Raw genomic sequence first — 21,713 nt, 5'->3', positions numbered from 1 at the left:
GACTGGCTAGTTTAGGTCTATTGTTGTACTAACGGCAGGATCACTGAAAGGCCAAAGTGCGTTTGATTGAAACACGTTTCAGTTATTGAAGATATAGGTGAACTAGAGGTGAGACCAGGTGTTGCCCGGGTATTTATTTGCATTCTCGCTCTTACCACGCAACGTCTGACCTTGTTGTTAATGTTTATGATCCCGTATCTCCTGAACTATGCGTTACACAGTGATATAATTTTGTAACAACATTCAGCGGCATATGTGGATACTACCTGCAAAGTACACCGCGAATGGAATTAATGGCAACAAAGTAATAAATTTGAACATTGTGTACAATGCGGCAGTTTTCCACACATATGTTGTTTATGGCGTTATATCTTCTGAACTATGTGTCGTACAACGATAAAATATTGTAGGCACATACTTCAGCATATTTAGCCATTGCCTGAAAAAATTTACTGCGAAAAAAGTTAGTAACGAAGAAGTAATAAATTTAAACGGCATATGTGATGGTACATTTTTAACGGATCTCATTGCTTACGACATCACGTCTCTTGAATTACGTGTATTACAATGATATAATCTTGCGTTTATATTAAGTGATGTATGTGCATGCAGTCTGTAAAATGTGTCCTGAGTACAATTACTAGTAAAGAATTAATAAATTATGATGCCAGGTCTCAAGCGGTATTTTTACTGCATGAACAGCAGTAAAGTATTAATCGATAAACCTGTTTCCTTTTATTATTTTGTAGTGGCTGCCAATGAAAAAAATGACGTTAATGTTTGAAATTATGCAAGTTGCTAAGTGCTCTCATTCTCAAATTCTGGATGAAAGTCCAGAAACTCACAGGTCACACACTTCTTTTTGATTCCCCCCCCCCCCCCCCCCAATTTCCCTTCCATAGGTAGGTGGGTCTTAACCCCACAGTGATTGTCACTTAACATTCGAGTACGTGTGTACCGAGATTGGTTAAAATCGGTTCAGTGGTTTTGGTGGAGTTGTGAAAAACACACATACACACACAAATAATATGTATGGATTATACTCCTCCCCTTTTACGTTTGGGCCTTGTCTAAAACGTAAATCAAATGAACTTTTTATTAACAAATACACTAAGTAGACTTTACACACTTTATTTTCGATTTATATTCAATTACTGTATCACTTTGACTGCTCATACCTCACTGTTTGTTTTCATTCACTCACTGCACTACTATTAGGTTGTTTTTATTCACTCACTACACTACTTTTCATGTTCCTCCCTTCGTCGCTAGTAATAGACTAACGTTCGAACCCACGAAGGATCTTGCTTTACATAATCCTATCAATGGGTAGCCCCACCAGTGGCGAATTCCAGATCGTACCAAAAATTCTTCGAATGATCCACAATATTAAAGAACATTGCATAACAATCGAGAGTATCCTGGAATGTTCCACAGTCCTCTGGGATGTCCCAGGATGTTCCCGAACATTCTGGAATCATCCCGAATGTTCCAGACTATTCCAGAACATTCCAGAACATCCCGGATCATTGTGGAAAATTCTGACACATGTTGAGGTATTCTATCGAATACTCTCGAATGTTCTGCAATGTTCTCGAATACACTGGAATGTTTTAGAAGTTCCTAGAGGACGAATCTTCCCAGCCCTTATACCTTGAAAAGCACGCCCTTCAGGTAAAAACGGAAACCTACTTCATGGATGGGGGGATAGAGGGCTACCACACCACATAACTCCCTTGATCGTACCGGGACTTGTTTTTGAGTATTGCCGGCACTCAAATTGTGCACTTACTTTAACAATACGCATTGATTACACCAGTGGGGCGTGCCTTTCTAGTGACTGATTTGGCTGAAGCTGTCTGCTTTATCTATATTCCAGCATAGTGTAGGCCTTTTCTTCTGTGTTGTTCAAGTTGTCTGTTTCATGCTTCCGTCAGATCGTTATCAGAAATAGTAGGTGTAGGTGTTTGTCTGAGTGTTTTCATTTATATTTTATAAACGGCAGTCATATGAAAACGAGACAAACGGAAAAAACAAAGTAATTTGTTATTTATCTCAAAAGTAATAGTCATAACTGTTAACACATTTCTCCCACTGAGAGACAAGACAGTCAGTGCCGCAATGGAAAAATTTTTGGTCTTGCCTACAGAAGCATTATTGTAGCCATGTGTTCACCTCTTCATCCGAAGCAAATTGACGGCCACGAATCTGTTTCTTCAGGACTCCGAAAATAAGAAAGTCGCATGGGAAGAGATCGGGAGTGTATGGAGGATGTGTAAGGGTATTTCCAGTGATACTTCTGGAGCGTAGTCGAAACACTCTTGGAAGCATGTGTGAAGAAGCTATCCTGAAACCGACTGACGGCGTTTCGACTACGATGCAAAAGTTTAACCCATACGATTTTCATATTTTTGGAGCCCCGAAGAAAGACATTCGTGCACTGCAATTTTCTCCGGACGAAGAGGTGCACGACTAGGCACAACCATGGTTCCTTAGGCAACCACAAACATTGTTCCACGCTGGAAATTACAGTCTCGTCTCTCAGTGGGATAAATGTGTTAACTGTTATGGCGATTACTTTTCAAATAATTGCTTCCGTACAATTTTTACTTCTGCATCGCTTTCATGTGACTGCCCCTTACTTTGTGAACTGTGCCCGACAGTGAAGGAATCTTCACTGTTCTTTCCAACACGTAGAGTTGCGTGGAAGCAGATTTCTTGATTTTCTTTGTGCTCTCCCTTTTTTAAGAGCCCAATTGGCATTTTATGTTATATATTAAGCTGGGGTGTAGTTATTTGATTTGGGAGGACGCAATATTTTCTTTTTTTTTTTAACTATTTTGTTCATTTACTTAATAATGCCCTCACAGTTCCCAGCCACTTAGCACTCCCAATGTTCTCGGCACCTCAGAGGCGTGGATTATGCGTACTCAAATATCGATGATGAAATATTAGGTTTTATACATCATTATCCCATATGGTACGTTCTAACAATTTATGGCTACCACGAATTTATTCGCTTATTTTCGTTTCGTGAAAAAAAGACGTAAAAGAAATGTATTATGAAAATAAATCTGTTGTTGTTTGTTGTTGTGGTCTTCAGTCCTGAGACTGGTTTGATGCAGCTCTCCATGCTACTCTATCCTGCGCAAGCTTCTTCATCTCCCAGTACCTACTGCAACCTACATCCTTCTGAATCTGCTTAGTGTATTGATCTCGTGGTCTCCCTCTACGATTTTTACCCTCCACGCTGCCCTCCAATGCTAAATTTGTGATCCTTTGATGCCTCAGAACATGTCCTACCAACCGATTCCTTCTTCTAGTCAAGTTGTGCCACAAACTTCTCTTCTCCCCAATCCTATTCAATACCTCCTCATTAGTTACATGATCTACCCACCTTAGCTTCAGCATTCTTCTGTAGCACCACATTTCGAAAGCTTCTATTCTCTTCGTCTCCAAACTGGTTATCGTCCATGTTTCACTTCCATACATGGCTACACTCCATACAAATACTTTCAGAAACGACTTCCTGACACTTAAATCTATACTCGATGTTAACAAATTTCTCTTCTTCAGAAACGATTTCCTTGCCATTGCCAGTCTACATTTTATATCCTCTCTACTTCGACCATCATCAGTTATTTTACTCCCTAAATAGCAAAACTCCGTTACTACTTTAAGTGTCTCATTTCCTAATCTAATCCCCTCAGCATCACCCGATTTAATTTGACTACATTCCATTATCCTCGTTTTGCTTTTGTTGATGTTCATCTTATATCCTCCTTTCAAGACACTGTCCATTCCGTTCAACTACTCTTCCAAGTCCTTTGCTGTCTCTGACAGAATTACAATGTCACCGGCGAACCTCAAAAATAAATCTAAAAGAATAATAACTACCCTCCATCCAGTGAACTGACTCTAACTATTCTCTGTTGCATTGTGACTAATTTGATGTCGTCATTCATCTTTGCTTGCTACTTTTAAACGTTCTTCTCTGAGTTGCAGTAACCTACCGCCAGCAAAAACTACGTAATGTATCGGATGATAAGGCCATCGGTTCAGCAAAATTATTAAATGCCCTTGGTGAGTAAAACAGCGGAGTGCAGCGCTAGGAGCACAGCTGAAGCGGCTTCGGCCGTGCAGGTGGTGCAGCGCAGTAAACCCAGGGAGTCGTATAATCCGGAGAAGGACGGGTCATAAGCCGTAAAATGCGGCGGGTCGCCACGGATGCACAAATTTTATTACGGCCGCGGTTCTCGTTACACGTCGCTGTCCCCCTAAATGTGGTCTGCTCGTTCACGACACACGAGATAATTCCACCAGCTTTTCAAATATTCAGCTTCATTCACGCTGTGCAACGGAAGTTTTCAACAATTTAGCAGACAACCGACTTATGAAGCCGTTCCACGCATACGTCTGTGCTCCACTGCATACTGCACAGCGCATAGCGTACGGCAGTTCATATCGGTATTACTAATTCGCTGTGCTGTTTCCGTCAGGTACGGATCGGGGTGTAAATTACTTTCAGCAAGCCACCCTAAACTGCAGCCTAATTATCATGGTCCCAGGATGTGATGTAAGATGAGTTTATTATGTTTGCAACTTAGAGGTCAGGAGGCAGATTGTTTCACATTGAACATTTGGAAAAGTGATATAGTTCTGACTTCTGAAACACCTTACCTAGATAGGCTGAATAATGTAAGAAGCTAAAAGCTAAAGACAATTAGCGGAATAAAAGACGTATTCCGGTTTGGAACGTTGATTAGAATTAAGGAAGAATTTTGGGCATTCTTCATACTACTATGTGTGTGTGATTAGGGACACTCTCAAATGAAAGAAGTCAGCAACTTAGCGTAGCAGCACAGTTGCAGTAAAATACAAAAACTTCAGAGGAGACAATTATTTTTTCAAATTTACGAACGGAGCAGAGAAGGCAGAAAAGAAAGAAGATGCACGAGAAAAGATTCAGCAGAAGATCGACGCCGAAGAAGGAAATTGATAACACGAAGAATCAAAATAATGATATACTTGAAGGGATCAGTCATCATCACAAAACACGAGTACGTATACGTCACACTAACAGAGACTGTTAACGAAGTAGGCAAAGGCGTTATTTATCTGAGATAAGAGGAGGTAGACTGAGAATTAGGAGGAGGAGGAGGAGATTACTGTTTAGCGTCCCGTCGACAACGAGGTCATTAGAGACGGAGCGCAAGCTCGGGGTGAGGGAAGGATGGGAAGGAAATCGGCCGTGCCCTTTCAAAGGAACCATCCCGGCATTTGCCTGAAGCGATTTAGGGAAATCACGGAAAACCTAAATCAGGATGGCCGGAGACGGGATTGAACCGTCGTCCTCCCGAATGCGAGTCCAGTGTGCTAACCACTGCGCCACCTCGCCCGGTGAGAATTACAGTAGTTGCGTGGAATGTGTTGCAAAAACTGACTATTTGTTCATTTCCAACTTTGAGGAAGTGGTCTGTTGTCAAGTTACTGACTGTGAGGACCAAAGCACATGTTAAAGCTGATTGCGAAATAATAGTAGGCCTAAATAGACGTCACGTTACTGAAATACATCGTTATGTGGGAGTCCATTTTTGTGCTTAAAACTGTGTCCCTATATCAGCCCAGCTCACCCCACTTTCATTTCCTCTCTAAAGAGTTTAAGAAGTTTTACCAGCGAAGCTTGCACAGGAACACAGTGCAACAGAGTAGCAGTGGGAATTAATAGCATTTTTCAAAATCAGTTTATTTATTTTCGGTACGACTCACCGCCATCTTGTCACCTTCCTGTGGTATGCAGAACATCTGACGCATTACAACCGCTGCGATATAGTCACTCGCTGCAGAAGATACATTTCAGGTGAGGAAGCAGTTACGTATCTCTAGTGGCTTCCACTGATTTCGACAAGTCAGTGACTAAGCATTACATAGAAAACTTTATGTAAAGATAAATGACAGTGAAGGACATTGAAGTCGAATCAACTTTCTTCAAAACTATCAAATAAATCCAAATGTATTCGATTATACACTCAAAAGATTTTCTCACAGGGAAACATTTGTCCTACTAACCCAACAGTGAAATCATACTTACTTCACAGCAAAGTGCAAAATGGTATGCTACTATTTATGTCAACTAAAGTTAGCAACTTCGATGTTTACATTTCTTTTACAAAAATATTTGATCATTGTATCACTTCAGGTCAAATTACTTTAACAAAGCCGACGTTGATTGATACGATTCCATATATTGCAGCCACAGTCTTTCGGCTGATACTTTAGGTAACAAGTTTCATTCTGATTGCCGTTTTAGGAAAATCGTAGCACACAACCTGCATGGGCGGTCCAAACTGCTGGCTAGTTCCAGAACCGCTCACTATCGCGAGGGAGACGCCCACGTCTCCAGCCGCTGCACGCCTCAGATCGCGAATACAGTAGTCAGAGAGCGCGCGTTTGGTAGCGTCGTACACGTCAGGATGCGGGGTTTCAGAAGGGTAGGACCACATGGCCCAGACTTGACTGAAATGCAAGTATTTTTGTGCAGTTTAACAATTCTGGTAGTCTCGTAAGCTGACAAACGGCCGGGACAACGGTGTGTTGACCATCCACTGACACCTATGGGCTGAAGATGACACGGCGGCCGGTCGGTGCCGTTGGGTCTTCATGGCCTGTTAGGGTGGAGAATTAATGATTCTGAAGTATAACAGCTTGAACTGTTTTAGTTGAAGTGAGAAACCGTTAAGCGCAATTTAAGTTCTTTTTAGATTATACGAATCTCTGTGATAGTTAAGAAAATATTTTAAAGACTGCACGCAGCAATGAAATTTCATCAACATTACGCGATAACTGAACATTGTCCTTTTACTGGCGTTGTACTAAGGGCCAATTTCAATGTTGACCACACCTCAATCGAGATTTATAGTTATTTCGTGTCCAGGTTCAAGGAAATGTTCAAAAAAATGGTTCAAATGGCTCTGAGCACTATGGGACTTAACATCTGAGGTCATCAGTCCCCTAGAACTTAGAACTACTTAAACCTAACTAACCTAAGGACATCACACACATCCATGCCCGAGGCAGGATTCGAACCTGCGAGCGTAGCGGTCGCGCGGTTCCAAACTGAAGCGCCTAGAACCGTTCGGCCACACCGGCCGGCGGAAATGTTCAGTTCGGCCTTGAATCTAAGAACGTTTTAACATTCTCTTCCAGACGGACGTACCACCATAAGCAACAAGCTTGAGTGGCTTCGATGGCAGAATGGGATGTGATTCAACCATTCTGCATTGCTTAAACACCTTTGTCCTTTGACACAAGATGCATGCTTACGTTCTTTTCTAAGGTCTCATATTAAAACAAGTGGCAATGCTCATCTAATTTCTCAGCTCATTTTGACACAGCAAAGTATCCCCTGGCATAATTAGTCTACCGCATCAACTTGTCTTTTACACCACATGGAATGCAAATGTACCACTTGTCTCTGCGTAAATACTGTCTCTCATTAATAGAGCTCTTACATTAGTGTTAGTTTCGGAGCTAAAGGCCGACTCGTCCAAACCTTCAGGTAAATGTGGTAATGCATCTGCTGCTCTGTTTTGCTGATCTTGGGTACAGATTTTTTCAAAGCTATATTGTTGCTACAAAAATGCCTAGCGCACCAATCTTGTACGTAGAAATTTGTAAAGAAAACTTACAGCTTTAAAATCGATGTATATTCTGGTATGACAAATCTTTTATATGCAAGCACTATTGCCAAAGCTTCTTGTTCAGTCTTCGAACAGGATCGTTCACATTCTGAAAGACACGACTCGCAAATACGACTCCGCGAATGACACGTTCTCCATCGATTTGCCTTATTTTAAATAGACATGTGCCCAAAACCAACATCTGAAGCATCAGTCACAAGGCAAATATCCTGACTCATATTTCAATGATATCCTGGCGGTATCTATATTCTTATTTTATAACGTTAAAATTAGCTTTAGATTCATTTATCTATTCCCACTGTAAAGATTTCTTAAGTAGATGTCGTAATGTGATAAGCTCGGTTTGATACGAATCTGTGGAAGAATAAACGCAAGCCTTTGAATGACTTGAGTTGCTTTTCTGTTTATATCTTGGAAAATATGATATAGCAGTAATTTTATTCCTGACAAATATGATTCCAGTTGGCGTAATGAAATGGCTAAGAAATTTGATTTCGTTTTTCAAAGTCTATATTTTTGCTGGGTTATGTACTTTATTCAAGCCGGATACAAATATGCCAGAGCTGGCTTTCAATCCAAAGGACGAGACACGAAACTGGTAGCTTGCTGAATATTTGTGTGTTTCTCGGCTAACAGATTCTGGCATTACGGTGTTCTGAGAGCAATGCTGAAAATATATTTCACTCGATGGAAACGCTTTAACTGTTTCTCCATCTCCTTAGGATGTGCTTTAACAGGAATTAATATTTTTTATGTCATATTCATTCAGTGCTAACGCTCTTTTCCTCCTGATTTGCTCGAATCAAGTAATGGACTGCCGTAAGAACTTGAGGTAGCTTCAATAATTTTACATGACAGCAATTGCGTAATCCCTTTACTAAAAGCTTCTATTTCAACCACAGAATAGAACAGGTGTGAAGGCTAAATGGTTCATTAGGATTTACATCAAACTTGCACTGTTATCCATCGAGTGTCCCAGACCTGTTTACAAATTCTTCTAGGCAGCTGAACAATGGTTCCCTGACGTTGTCATTAAACAGACTGATTCGTTTAGCTTTCCCTCTACCGCTGTTTACACATTCGTAGCATTACCTCCATCTGAAGTAGCATAATGTGGTGGTGCAAAATCGGTTCCTACAGCTTATACATTCACATCTACTATGATTAGTGGTGGACTGAAGTCAAGTATTACTTCCTGCTCCTCAAACGACGTACCAAACTACCTTGCATAAAAATCAATCCATGCATTTTTCTCTGATATGAAATCAACTCAATTAATTTACTCCTCCAGCAATACTGCTGCTAGAAACGTGCTTTTTATGACCTCACATTCAAACTTCAGTTTCAGTTCAGCCTTTAGCTTAGAAGCTCTTTACCGGATGCCAACTGGTCCCATGGCCATTATTCCACTCACAGGCAATTAATGGTTTCCTTCTTCTCTTAAAGTTTTCTAAGGAGATTAGAGGATATTAAACTCATCTCCGTTCCTATGTCCACTTCTGTAACAGCAATAACTTCACTAATTTTTGCGCTAACTGCAGCGTGTTTCGAAATTTGTTCATTCACCTTTTCTTCGCATAACTAAACATTCAGTAACACTCCAAGGTTACAATGTACAAGACCCATGTAGTGCTTTACACCTCAACCTGTACCTTCAACAGGTCATTCGAGGTTTCCAGTGCCCGCAGCTGACTGTTGTACACTATTTGGGTTATTTGGCTTGCGTTCGCGAGTGTTTTCCCTAAGGCTCCACTCATTTCCGTCGTACCCATTGTTGTTATTCCTGTGGCCCAGTTAATATCTTGCATCCCTTCATGCTTTCCAAGTTCTTGAAATTTGTCAGCTCGAATTGTGCGTATGTCCATGTTATTCAGACCTCACCAAAATCTCGTGCGATGTTTGGCATCTATCTCGCGACACATCAAGCTGCCTTGCTCTGCTGCGGGAGTGTAAATCTCACTATACGTTGGGGATGCACTCTTTGATTCTGTAGCTTTCCAGTCCCTTTGGATTAGATCAATAGTCTCAAAACAGCTAGGAGTTCCTCATCATCTGGATCGGCAATGGTAATTAGCATCTCCCGAAGGTCGAGTGATAACTAGCTCAGTGACATTCACATCATATCTGATTGCAACGTATTTTTATCCTGATATTTAGTCTTGTTGATTATAGACACCTTCATATTGCACCTATGTCTGGTATCATTCCAGAGCATGGTGACCACACACAGTCTCCTAGTACACAGCGTTGACAGACCTTATTATCTGCACATTGGTCCAGCTCCTAAACAGTACACAAGACACATGAACTATTTCCGGACACAAACAAATTAGCTTGTCCGTGCCTGATCATGCTACTCTCCGCGACATAGTTAAGAAATATTTTTCCAAGATTAAAATCATTGCTTGCTCTACAGATCTTGAACGGCACTGTTTGCTTCGTTTCACAACTCTGTCATTACAGTAAGTAATTCAGCTATCGTGTCACAGTCCAGCTTGACCTATCTTATTCTTCACGCGGGTCGCCTCTTTCCTTATAGACTCTTTCTTGGGAAATATCAACGTAAATGATTCATAAATTTCTTTCTGCTGTGTTCTCAATTGCATACACATTCTCACTGAGTTCGTTCCCTACTAATCACATTATGCGTGTTAGTGATAACTTCGTCAATTACCAAGCAACAATTAATCTTCTGTTTGTTAAACTCAGTATAAAAACTATTCTCCCATTCCCTGCTTTCCTTTTCACGCCGTTCAGAAAATTGCTTACATTGTTTCTGATTCCACTCACTAAAGTTTTCGTCTAATATTTTGACCAACTGTTTATTATTTTCTACAAGATGACATGAAAAAGGAGATAACAAATTATTATGGGAAGTGAAGAAATTTTTATTGAATGCTGCACTAATCTTCAAAGCGACGCAGATACATGACTCTATTTTTCTACATAGTCACCAGGTCTCTGTGAACAACTGTCGGAATGTGCTTCCAGTCGTTCATTTCCTCTGTGATAGAAATGTGCTCCTTGGTCACAGAGTCGTTCGAGAACCACTGAGTAAACGTCTCTTTGTATCCAGATGTTCTCTCAACTTGCCAAAAAGATGAAGCTCGCAGGAGCAAGATTTGGTCTGCGTGATCACCATCACCCAGGACTGTGAGTCCTTGGTCAAGTTGCTGCTGTCGTTTCACTACGGCTGGAAGCGACATTACATTTGATCCACCTAACGCCTGAAATTCAAAGTGAAGCTGTGTGCAATTCAGACGTTTCACCCACGAGAGCCGTACGCCTATGTACTTCAAATATTTCATTTAAAATTCTCTCGTGTTCGCTTCACTTGGCATTAACTCGCTCAGCGAGCGTATTTTATTCCGTAGCTATTGCTGCCACAGCAGTAGATACTTCTCTTAAAATTTCGCTGTATGCAAGAAGTGGTGCCACTGCCTCAAAGAATACTATTTAACTTTACATTTTCCTGTTAAATTGTCTCTACGGTTTTTAAATGGTTTTTGTTCTTCCATCAGAATATTAATTTTTAAATGATTCAATTGGCTCTAAGCATTATGGGGCTTAACATCTGAGGTCATCAGTCCCCCGGACTTAGAACTAATTAAACCTAACTAACCTAAGTACATCACGCACATCCATGTCCGAGGCAGGATTCGAATATGCGACCGTAGCAGCAGCGCGGTTCCGGACTGAAGCGCCTAGAACCGCTCGTATTAATTTTCTCTGAGGTCGTCATTATAGTATGTGTCAGGATTTGTAACTCATTTGACATCTCGGCAATCTGCTCTGAAGGCTCTGTGGCTGCTGGCGTTGTTCGTTGAAAATAGCTAAAAAGCTGTTCTGACACATACTAATAAAGAAGAAACCACAAAATTAGAAAATTTATCGTTGCAGCGTTAAATAGCAGCGCTAAACAATCTAGCTGCACTTTTACAGCAAAGTATGTATTAAAGTAGGTGAATGATCAGTGTAGATGGCTGCTGAACGGAGGCCCTAGGTTCGATTCCCGGTTCTACCGAAGACTTTTCGTTGGTGTTAGGATTGATAAGGGTGCACTCAGTCTTGTGATGCCAACTGAGGTGCTAACTGACCGAGTAGTAGCGGCCCCAAGGTCTAGAAAGTCTGCAAAACAGACGGAAGGATGGCGTGCTGACCATATATCCCTCCAACCGCATGCGCATGCCACAGCAAAGCAGAGGATGGCACGGTGGCCGGCAGACATCCCTTGGGCCTTCACTGTCGGGCGAAGAGCTCGTTTATGCACTACAGGATGTGCGCTAAGGTATGCATTCTGCCGTTACACAAGTTGCGCAAGTACTGATATGGTCAACAACGACGCATATCAAGATAAACGACAGTAACAGAGGAACAGTCAGGTCCTAGAGGAAGGGCTGGAAAACTTAATGTCTCTTTTTCTTAAGGAAATATAAACTTTTAAAGAACCCAAAACATAAGTGTCTCTTTTCTTTAGAACAATATAAACCTTAAATAATATCCTGCATACATCTCTATAGAACCAACAAGGTATACGATTTTACTTGAGTCTCACTTTAATCTCTAACCATGCTCTAAAATTTTCCTGTCACAAGGAGGAAGTGTATCGAACATGAATAAATTACAGTGGTTCAGGCCGACGTCGGATAATGGCGCAGGCCCGCAGGCGGCACCAAGTCTCAGAGGTAGACCTCGGGCGTCAGTCCCCCCAACGAGACAAGCGAAGTAGAGATGTAACACAGATTGAAAAGCTCTCTTACGTAATGCAAAGACACAACAATAAACCGTTAGCCCGTATGAAGGATATCAGACGCAAGGTAAATACAAAATCGGGCGCGGGAAAATTCCAAAATTATTAAAGCATTAAACATAAGGAGTATTAAAACCATTCCCGGCGGGGTCAGGGATTTTCTCTGCCTCGTGATGACTGGGTGTTGTGTGATGTCCTTAGGTTAGTTAGGTTTAAGTAGTTCTAAGTTCTAGGGGACTGATGACCATAGATGTTAAGTCCCATAGTGCTCAGAGGCATTTGAATCATTTGAGCCATTAAAACCATCTTAACAAATGTGAAAGTAGGCCTCCGAAAATAATCTCCATTAACTGCAAGGACATAACGGTAAACATTTGGTATTTAAGACAAATACAAATGCAGGTGCAGCAATATTCAAAAATTATTGAAGTATTAAACATAGGTGATATTAAAACCACCTTAATAAATGTAGAAGTATCCTTCAGAAAATAGCGCCCATAAGTCGGCAAGAACCTATATGAATGGTTCTAGGCTAAACGGATAGACAAATTTTGGGCACTTCAGTTAGCTTGGAACAATTAAACCAGAAACTTAGCAGATGTTAAAACCTTCGGAGCATTAAACAGAATACACTACTGGCCGTTCTGCAAGGTGACTGTGGCACCTTAGAACACGGGTTAGGCTACTGAGTACAAATGAGGTGGCTGCCACCAGGCAGGCCGGAGCTCTCTTCTTAATCCAATGCAGATGTGAGAAAAGATGCCACTTACAGCAGATCCCAGTCCAACAGGCCTTAAAATCAAAATACAAGTCACAGTCACTGTAACTTAAAACAGGGGAACCATAGTTTTCTTAAAAGGAAGAGACTCTATTAGGAAAACCAAAAGCTCAGCGGGAGAGTTGAGCACGTGTTGGAGGTTCGTTTAGCAGAGAACCAAGCGATCACCGTGCGAACCACGCGTGGAGGCAGGCACCAACCTGCTTCAACACAACAAGCCGCCGGCGACAGAGAGTGTTTTTTGAGAATTCTAACAAAAGATGCTCACCGTGGAGTAAATGGTGGCAATCTCAGCTTCGACTTCCCCGTCACCTACCAACCTCCCTCCCCCAGTCCCTCCTCCTGAATCTGCCTCCCCTGCCCAAAGCCCGCCAACGCAAGATCCGCTCTTTAGAGAAGAGGACGTAAATCTCACCGAGGTGCGACCATTCTGCACGGCTCAGCTACCACTGAATTTTACTAAACGGATTCAATTTTAGCACAAAACTTAGGAACAATGTTTGGTGCAAAATTTTATGTATGATAACGGAAAATATTGACTTGCAAGTATCTGGGGGTGGTATTAGTATTCTTTTTGACATCAATGGCTGGAGTTCTGTTCTCTCAAACACGGATTGCAGGAAAGTCTATTTATTCATGAAACAGAATAACCCCTATGGTAAATATAATAAAATACTGTTGATAATTTCTTTATCTGAAGATCTGTCCTGGTCGGCCGAGTTGGTGAAGTGGTTCTAGGAGCTACAGTCTGGAACAGCCCGACCACTACGATCGCAGGTTCGAATCCTGCTTCGGGCATGGATGTGTGTGATGTCCTTAGGTTAAGTTAGGTTTAAGTAGTTCTAAGTTCTAGGGGACTGATGATTTCAGAAGTTTAGTACTCAGAGCCATTTGAACCATTTGATCTGTCCTGTCAAGGCCACCAGTTATAATACACTTTTTTTGTTTTGTTATTTATGCATCTTATACACTTATTTATACGCCTACCTTTTTTTTTTAAGATTTTAGCATTTCGTTTTACTCTGAAATGACGCCACTGCTTTACTGTCGGAAAATGGCAACTTCCTTAAGCGAACACTATAGACACTTTTGTAGCTATTTTTTTCAACAACAAAATGTGAAGGTGGAGGATTCAATTAATATGTATAAAGTATGCGGAAGGGGTTTTTATATTAAGAAATTAGACTTATTAAGAACATGGCATGCAGCTCCTCGAAATATGTACAGCGCGCCCTCCTTGCAAGGAATCCACAAAGTGAAAGACGACTAGCTCATCTCCATCATAAAATAGAAAAAAAGGGCAGCAGCGATACGAAGATACCGTTCTAACCGAAAAATATCAGCGTGAAACTAATTATAGTGTCTCGCGATACTAAACTGTTACGATTACTGTGGCCTATTGGTGGAGGGTATATATCTCACTGGTTAGTAATAAATAGATAAAGTGGTCCGTTAAATGTATGAGAGCTGCTCGGCAACCAAACGAACAGCTTGATAAATTATGAAAGAGGGGGATGATCCCACCGTGGACAGAAACGGCTGTGGTAGACTAGTACGCTGATTAGAAGGTGTTTGTCACAACGAATGCCAGCTTCACTTCAGTAACACTTCACCGAAACAATTAAAACATGAAAAAAGAGTCTACTAACAGTACATTACGTTACGTTAGTCTTATTCCAAGGACTCTGCTGAAAGTTGTCTCTGGAAAGTGAAATTAAATCATACATATAAATTTAATTTAACTTAAGTGTAGTTAACATACAAAAGACTATTTTATGACATCTACATCTACATCTACATACATACTCCGCAATCCACCATACGGTGCGTGGCGGAGGGTACCTCGTACCACAACTAGCATCTTCTCTCCCTGTTCCACTCCCAAACAGAACGAGGGAGAAATGACTGCCTATATGCCTCTGTACGAGCCCTAATCTTTCTTATCTTATCTTTGTGGTCTTTCCGCGAAATGTATGTTGGCGGCAATAAAATTGTACTGCAGTCAGCCTCAAATGCTGGTTCTCTAAATTTCCTCAGTAGGAATTCACGAAAAGAACGCCTCTCATCCGAGTTCCTGAAGCATTTCCGTAACACTCGCGTGATGATCAAACCCACCAGTATCAAATCTAGCAGCCCGCCTCTGAAATGCTTCTATGTCCTCCCTCAATCCGACCTGATAGGGATCCCAAACGCTCGAGCAGTACTCAAGAATAGGTCGCACCAGCGTTCTACAGTATAAGCGGTCTCCTTTACAGATGAATCACATCTTCCCAAAATTCTACCAATGAACCGAAGACGACCATCTGCCTTCCCCAAACTGCCATTAGATGCTTGTCCCACATCATATCGCTCCGCAATGTTACGCCCAAATATTTAATCGACGTGACTGTGTCAAGCGCTACACTACTAATGGAGTATTCAAACATTACAGGACTCTTTTTGCTATCCATCTGCATTAATTTACATTTATCTATATGTAGAGTTAGCTGCCATTTTTTACACCAATGACAAATCCTGTCCAAGACATCTTTATCCTCCTACAACCGTAATTCTAACAATAAAGCTAAAACATTTAATTTAGAGTTTCTGTGAAGGTACTTTTGCTTGGCGTAGAAGCAGTGGCTCAACAGAAAGTTCTTCACTTCAGTTGTAAACTTCGCTGCATTATGTATCGAAGTTAATTTGCTCTGGCAGGTTGTTGAATATACGTGCATCTATGTATCTGACTCCTTTCTGTTCTAATGTTTACCCCTCCCAGAATTTTTAGGTTTGTTTTCAGTTCTAGTTTTATATTCACACTGTAAAATATTTTTGAGGAAACGGAAGTATCAGAAAAGACAAAGGTTATTAATGAATAGGTATGTAAGTAGTAGCCAATATACTAAGTTTATGATGTCGATGCAAGATGCCATAGAATTTACGCCAGATACGTTTAATTTCTGAAACTGCGGTAGCAGTAAATTGATCTTCCTCTAAAAAGGATTCCATAAATCATTAGTGAATGGAAATATGTAGAATAATCTATTTTCTTCGTTTTCTCTTTAAGTTCAGCTATAAAGATAGTTTTGCAAACGTAGCTGAACTAGAATATTTCTTCAATTCTACGCAGGCAATTTCAGACTAAGATTTTGATCAATCTGCAGTCCCAAAATTTAACACTCAGGAGTATTATTTTATCAAAATTCAGTGATAGTTAATTACGTCGAACCATTCGTTAGTGGCACTAAATATTTCGTTAGCTGCATTTTCAGTAGCTAGACTACTACTGCTATTGTTCTTACGCTTGTATCATCCGGAAAAGGACCCAAGCCAGAACCTACTTGTATGCTATTTCGCATTCAGAGTGCCTACTACTCTGTGAGACTGACATACAACTCATAAATTCTGTCATTCAGATGAGATAAAAACCACTACGCGTTCTGAAATTCATTCTCCTTCGGTTAAGCTGCATTTATTGCTGCAAAGATGACGCTGTAACAGAAGTAAGAGCTACATCGACGGACAGTAATGATTAGTCACGCACAAAATATTTAACGAATAAGGGGAGGAGGAATCTTCAGTAAAAACGCAATCAGTGTCTGCAGAAAGCATTTCTACTTCCACACAGCATGTCTCGCACCAGTGGTAAAGGAACTGCTGGACAGTGGAAGCCAGAATGAGGCACGCCGTTTAGCTGGAAACGTTGTGAAGTTACCTGGTCAGACCTGTTTTACAGTCACGATATGCTTTACTAAGTGGTCAATTTCAAGTAGCGAGTTGCATTTTAATAGGCGATCACGTTCGGTGCCAGGGCAGTAATCAAGATGTGGGTCCTGTCACCTGCTTATACTACAGCAACTGTCGCTGTTGCTTCCCAACATGGGGAGAGGAAGTTGGATGCCGAAAAAAAAAAAAAACAGCAGTTTAACGCGGTGACGGACCAAAATCAGTACTCCGAAGCTATCACACAATTATTACTACATGTTAATTGAAGTTTGTAATAGCCGAAAACAAAGTCGAGGAAGAAAGCCTTAAACAAAATTAAATACAATTTTAATATCCTATGTAATAAGGCGCTTAATTTGTTTAACATTTTGAGAATAAGAAAGTGATTCCGAAGTCTTATGATAGCCCAAAAGCTCGTGAATTGGTAACCAGATACAGTATGAGCCATACGTCTGTGGCAGTCTATAACAACAAGAATCAGAAAAGTCAACATGTAATTAATACTGCAATGGTGCGAAAATCTTGAGGACGGAAGTATCTTTCGAATGATGCATCACAGGCAAGTAACATAGCTCGATGATATGTGGACTATACATAGAAAGCACTGCTGCAGTATGGAACAGAAGGTATCCAATAGAAATACGCACTGAGACGAACAATACTGATCCTTTTCTCAAAAGATAATAATAATTATTTTTAGTGATAATCCAAAAAAACTGGTACACCTGTCTAATATCGTGTACGGCTCTCGCAAGCACTCAGAAGTGCCACACACGACGTGACGTGGACTCGACTAATGTCTGAGGTAGCGATGGAACGAATTGGCACCATGAATCCTGCAGGGCTGTCCATAAATTCGTAAGAGTACGAAGGGGTGGAGATCCCTTCTGAAAAGCACGTTGCAATGCTCAATAACGTTCGTGCCTGGAGAGGTTGGTTACCAGTGGAAGTGTTTAAGCTCAGAAGAGTCTTCCTGGAGCAACTCTATAGAAATTCTGGATATGAGGGGTGTCGCATTGTCCCGCTGGAATTGCCCAAGTCCGTCGGAATGCACAGTGGACATCAGTGATCAGACAGGATGCTTACGTACGTGTCACCTCTCAGAGTCGTATCTAGACGTATCAGGGGTCCCATATCACTCCATTGCACACGCGCCACACCATTACAGGCCCCTAGCACCTTGAACAGTCCCTGCTGACATGCTGAATCCATGGATTCATGTGGTTGTCTCCATACTCGTACACGCCCTTCCGCTCGATACAATTTGAAACGAGACTCGTCTGACCAGGCAACATGCTTCCAGTCATCAACAGTCCAATGTTGGTGTTAGCGGGCCCAGGAGAAGCGTAAAGCTTTCTGTCGTGCAGTCATCAAGGGTAAACGAGTGGCCATCAGTTCCGAAACCCATATCGATGATGTTTCGTCGAATGATTCGCAAGCTGGCACTTGTTGATGGCCCAGCATCGAAATTTGCAGTAATTTGGGAGAGGGTTGCACTTCTGTCGCGTTTAACGATTCTCTTCACTCGTAGTTGGTCCCATTCTTGCAGGATCTTTCTCCGGCAGCAGCCATGTCGGAGATTTCTCGTTTTACCGGATTACTGATATTCACGGTACACTCGTAAATGGTTGTGCGGGAAATCCCCACTTCATCGCTATCTCGTAGATTCTGTGTCCCATCGCTCGCTTAAATCTTGACAACCTGCCATTGTAGCAGCAGTAAACCATCTAACAACTGCGCCAGACACTTGTTGTCCCACACAGGCGTTGCCGTCCGCAACGCCATATTCTGCCTGCTTAGATATCTCTGAATTTGAATACGCATGTCTATACCAGTTTCTTAGGCACTTCAGTGTATGACGGAACCCCTGGACATTAGAAACGACGCGATATGGTTCTTACTATGGTATGTAATCACCGGGTATGTCAATGCATGCTCCGCGACTGGTCACGCGTTTGGTGAGGGGGTCTTGCGGTAAGGCGCTTCATTTCTCCAGCAGCGCAGTTGACAAGTGCTGGATAATCGTTGTTGCCTGTGGACGTGCCGCAGTGCGTCTTCCCAAAACGTGTACTCTGTCTTCAGGCCAGAAGTGGCCCATCGGGACCATCCTGAGCTGAGGATTCGGATAGGAGGGGTGTGTGGTCAGCACGCCACTCTCCCACTGGGAGAGTCCCAGTTGCTATGATGGTGTACTGCTCAATTGGCATCACGAGGCTGAGTGCACCTTGAAAAATGGTAACAGCACAGGGCGGCCTGGAGGGTCACCCATCCAAGTGCCTGTCACGCCCGACAGCGATTAATTCTGTGATCTCAGGGGAACCGGTGTATCCACTGCGGCAAGACCATTGCCCTAATTCCACACGTGATACATGGGATTTAAGTCGGTGGAGCGGGCAGCCAGGCCATTCGTCGATTATCCTGTCGTTCGAAGAGCTCCTCCACGTGCGCTGTTCGATGCAATCACACACTGTCACCCACAAAGATGAAGTCAGGGCCGAATGCACACCAGCATGGACGTACATTGGAAAGGACTTCCGTGTCACAGTAATGTTGATCAGTGAAAAAAAATTAAACAAGAAAAAAAAGAAAAACAAAAAAATTAAACAAGGAAAAAAGAATTCTTAAACAAGGAAATTAAAAAAGAAAAAAAAAGATAAGGCCACTGGCATGTACCTCTGTTGGCCGCCATATTCTCTGGTTCTGAACACATGCGACTCATTCTTGTGGAGCTTAAGACAATGCTTGCAGCAATAAACCCAAAACCATTGCTGAGCTGAAAACAGCCATTCAGGAGGTAATCGACAGCATCGATGTTCCGACAGTTCAGCTGATCATGCAGAATTTCGCTATTCGTCTGCGTCACATCATCATCAATGATGCCAGGCATATGGAATTTGTCATAACCTAAATCTGAATATCTGAAGTGACGTTTACATGTTGAATAAAGTCTGTGCACTCTGTAGTTTGTAACTAATTTGAGTTTTTTTTTCCATAGAGTGTAGGCTGAAATGATGTTGTGGTAACTGGGATGAACCGCTCACTTGTGGTACTGGAGTACACACTGACGTGCTATTCGTGGCCAAGCATTTTTTAGCTGATGGTGGTGGATAGTGAATTAAAAACGATAGTAGGGTGATAAAAATTCGACAGGTGCGACTAGGACGCACGCATTGAGTGTTCCGCACAAACTTAATAACGTATACAGACAGTTCATCCAATCTGGGAATCGAGAATACCGACCATTTTTGCCTGTTATTGACTCTGATACTGGCCAGATGACGGTGCTAGACAGGTGATATCATTCCAGGATTTTCGAGAATGTTTAAAGTTTAATAATATAAAAGTGACATAAAGCCGTGCAGGAGGCCGGTGACCATGATTGAGTTAATCAGTAGTTCTGCATTCAGGCTGACTGAGTAGCAATGGTAAAAGACGAACATCAAGCAAGGAATAACTTTATTGCTCATATGACGCGTTTCGGAATTTATTCGTTGTCAGATATCCATGAGCGATTATTTCAAGCAAATATGGCAATTCAAGTTTCATGTGAAACAAACATTCGCAGACTAGTCTGTTTGTCTCATGTAGAACTTGAAACGTCATATCTAAGTGCAGTAATCGCTCTTCGGTAGCTGACAATGAATAAACTCCGAAACGCGTCGTACATGTAATGAAGTCATTCATTCAGTTTCACCTTTGCTACCCAATCACCTTGAACGCAGAACTACTGATTGTTTTAATGTCAAGGTTGATGGCGAATAACAAATAACAGAAGAAATATTTTTTTCGGTCGATCTAATTACAGATTAACAGTTTTCGGATTTTCTTCCCCTTTACTTGTACTGTAAAACCTTGATACGTGCCAAATTTCATGATGCTAAGTTATCAGGAAGTGCGCTATAGGTTTTGATAAGTGAGTTTGCAAGTATCAAAACATGTGACGTAAATGACCGTACCTTTTGACTGTAATGACTTAGAAGCTAAACTTTATTATACCGCCGAGGGACTTTTAATATGTGACATAAATAAATAAATAAAAGCGACTACCACTTTCCTGAGGAAAAGGGTTTGTAACTGTCGTACGAACGGACATACGGTACCCTAAAAACACTTTGCGATCGAGACGGATAAGAATTTTTAAATTTCTGATTATGTGCCAATTGGCTATCTGCAAAGGATGATATGTCAACGCGTAGACCCGACAGAACTAGAGATATGCGATATCATGTTTGAACGTGCCCATGATCACGCCGTGAATAAAGGTGGCCAGTTTCTTAACGTATAGACCAGCATTACGCTACGTCTCTACAAGGAATGATCTACCAAGCGCATCATTGCAACACGACGTTTGAATGGTGCCCGTAAGATATCCTGACAGGTACAGGAGAGAAGTGTAATGCCTTGTCAACGGCAATCGGTCACAAACCTGACAGGAACTGCTGTCGTCAGTAAAAACAGGTCAGTCTCGGCCACTTATCGAGCGAACATCGCTAAGGGAACTGCATACAATGGACATTTGGAGTCGGGTACGTCGCTGAGACCATTGCTCACAACCGCACACAAAGCTGCACTTCTTTCATGGGACAGACAACACAGATATAGGGCACTAGTTGAAGGGATGCGTGCTCCTGCGAGTCGCGATTTTGCCTCTTTTCACAAGATGAAAAGCTTCATCTTGTAGGCCAAGCCGAAGAAGGGTCTGCGATGTTTATCGGATGATTTTCCTATCACTAAGTGGACCCCATTTCATTCAGATTACCACGAATATGAAAACTGGGAT

The 21,713-nt window shown here is 41.7% G+C and overlaps 1 non-coding gene across 1 annotated transcript; it reads right to left on the bottom strand.

Moving 5' to 3' along the window:
* Positions 1-5,325: 5,325 nt before the first annotated feature.
* Trnaa-cgc lies at positions 5,326-5,398 on the bottom strand. Its single transcript has one exon. It is a non-coding gene; the product is annotated as a tRNA-Ala (tRNA).
* Positions 5,399-21,713: the final 16,315 nt, after the last annotated feature.

The sequence above is a fragment of the Schistocerca americana genome, chromosome 7, assembly GCF_021461395.2.
Source record: "Schistocerca americana isolate TAMUIC-IGC-003095 chromosome 7, iqSchAmer2.1, whole genome shotgun sequence".
In the NCBI taxonomy this organism is placed as follows: Eukaryota; Metazoa; Arthropoda; class Insecta; order Orthoptera; family Acrididae; genus Schistocerca; species Schistocerca americana.
This window is presented reverse-complemented; position numbering and strand designations above follow the sequence as displayed.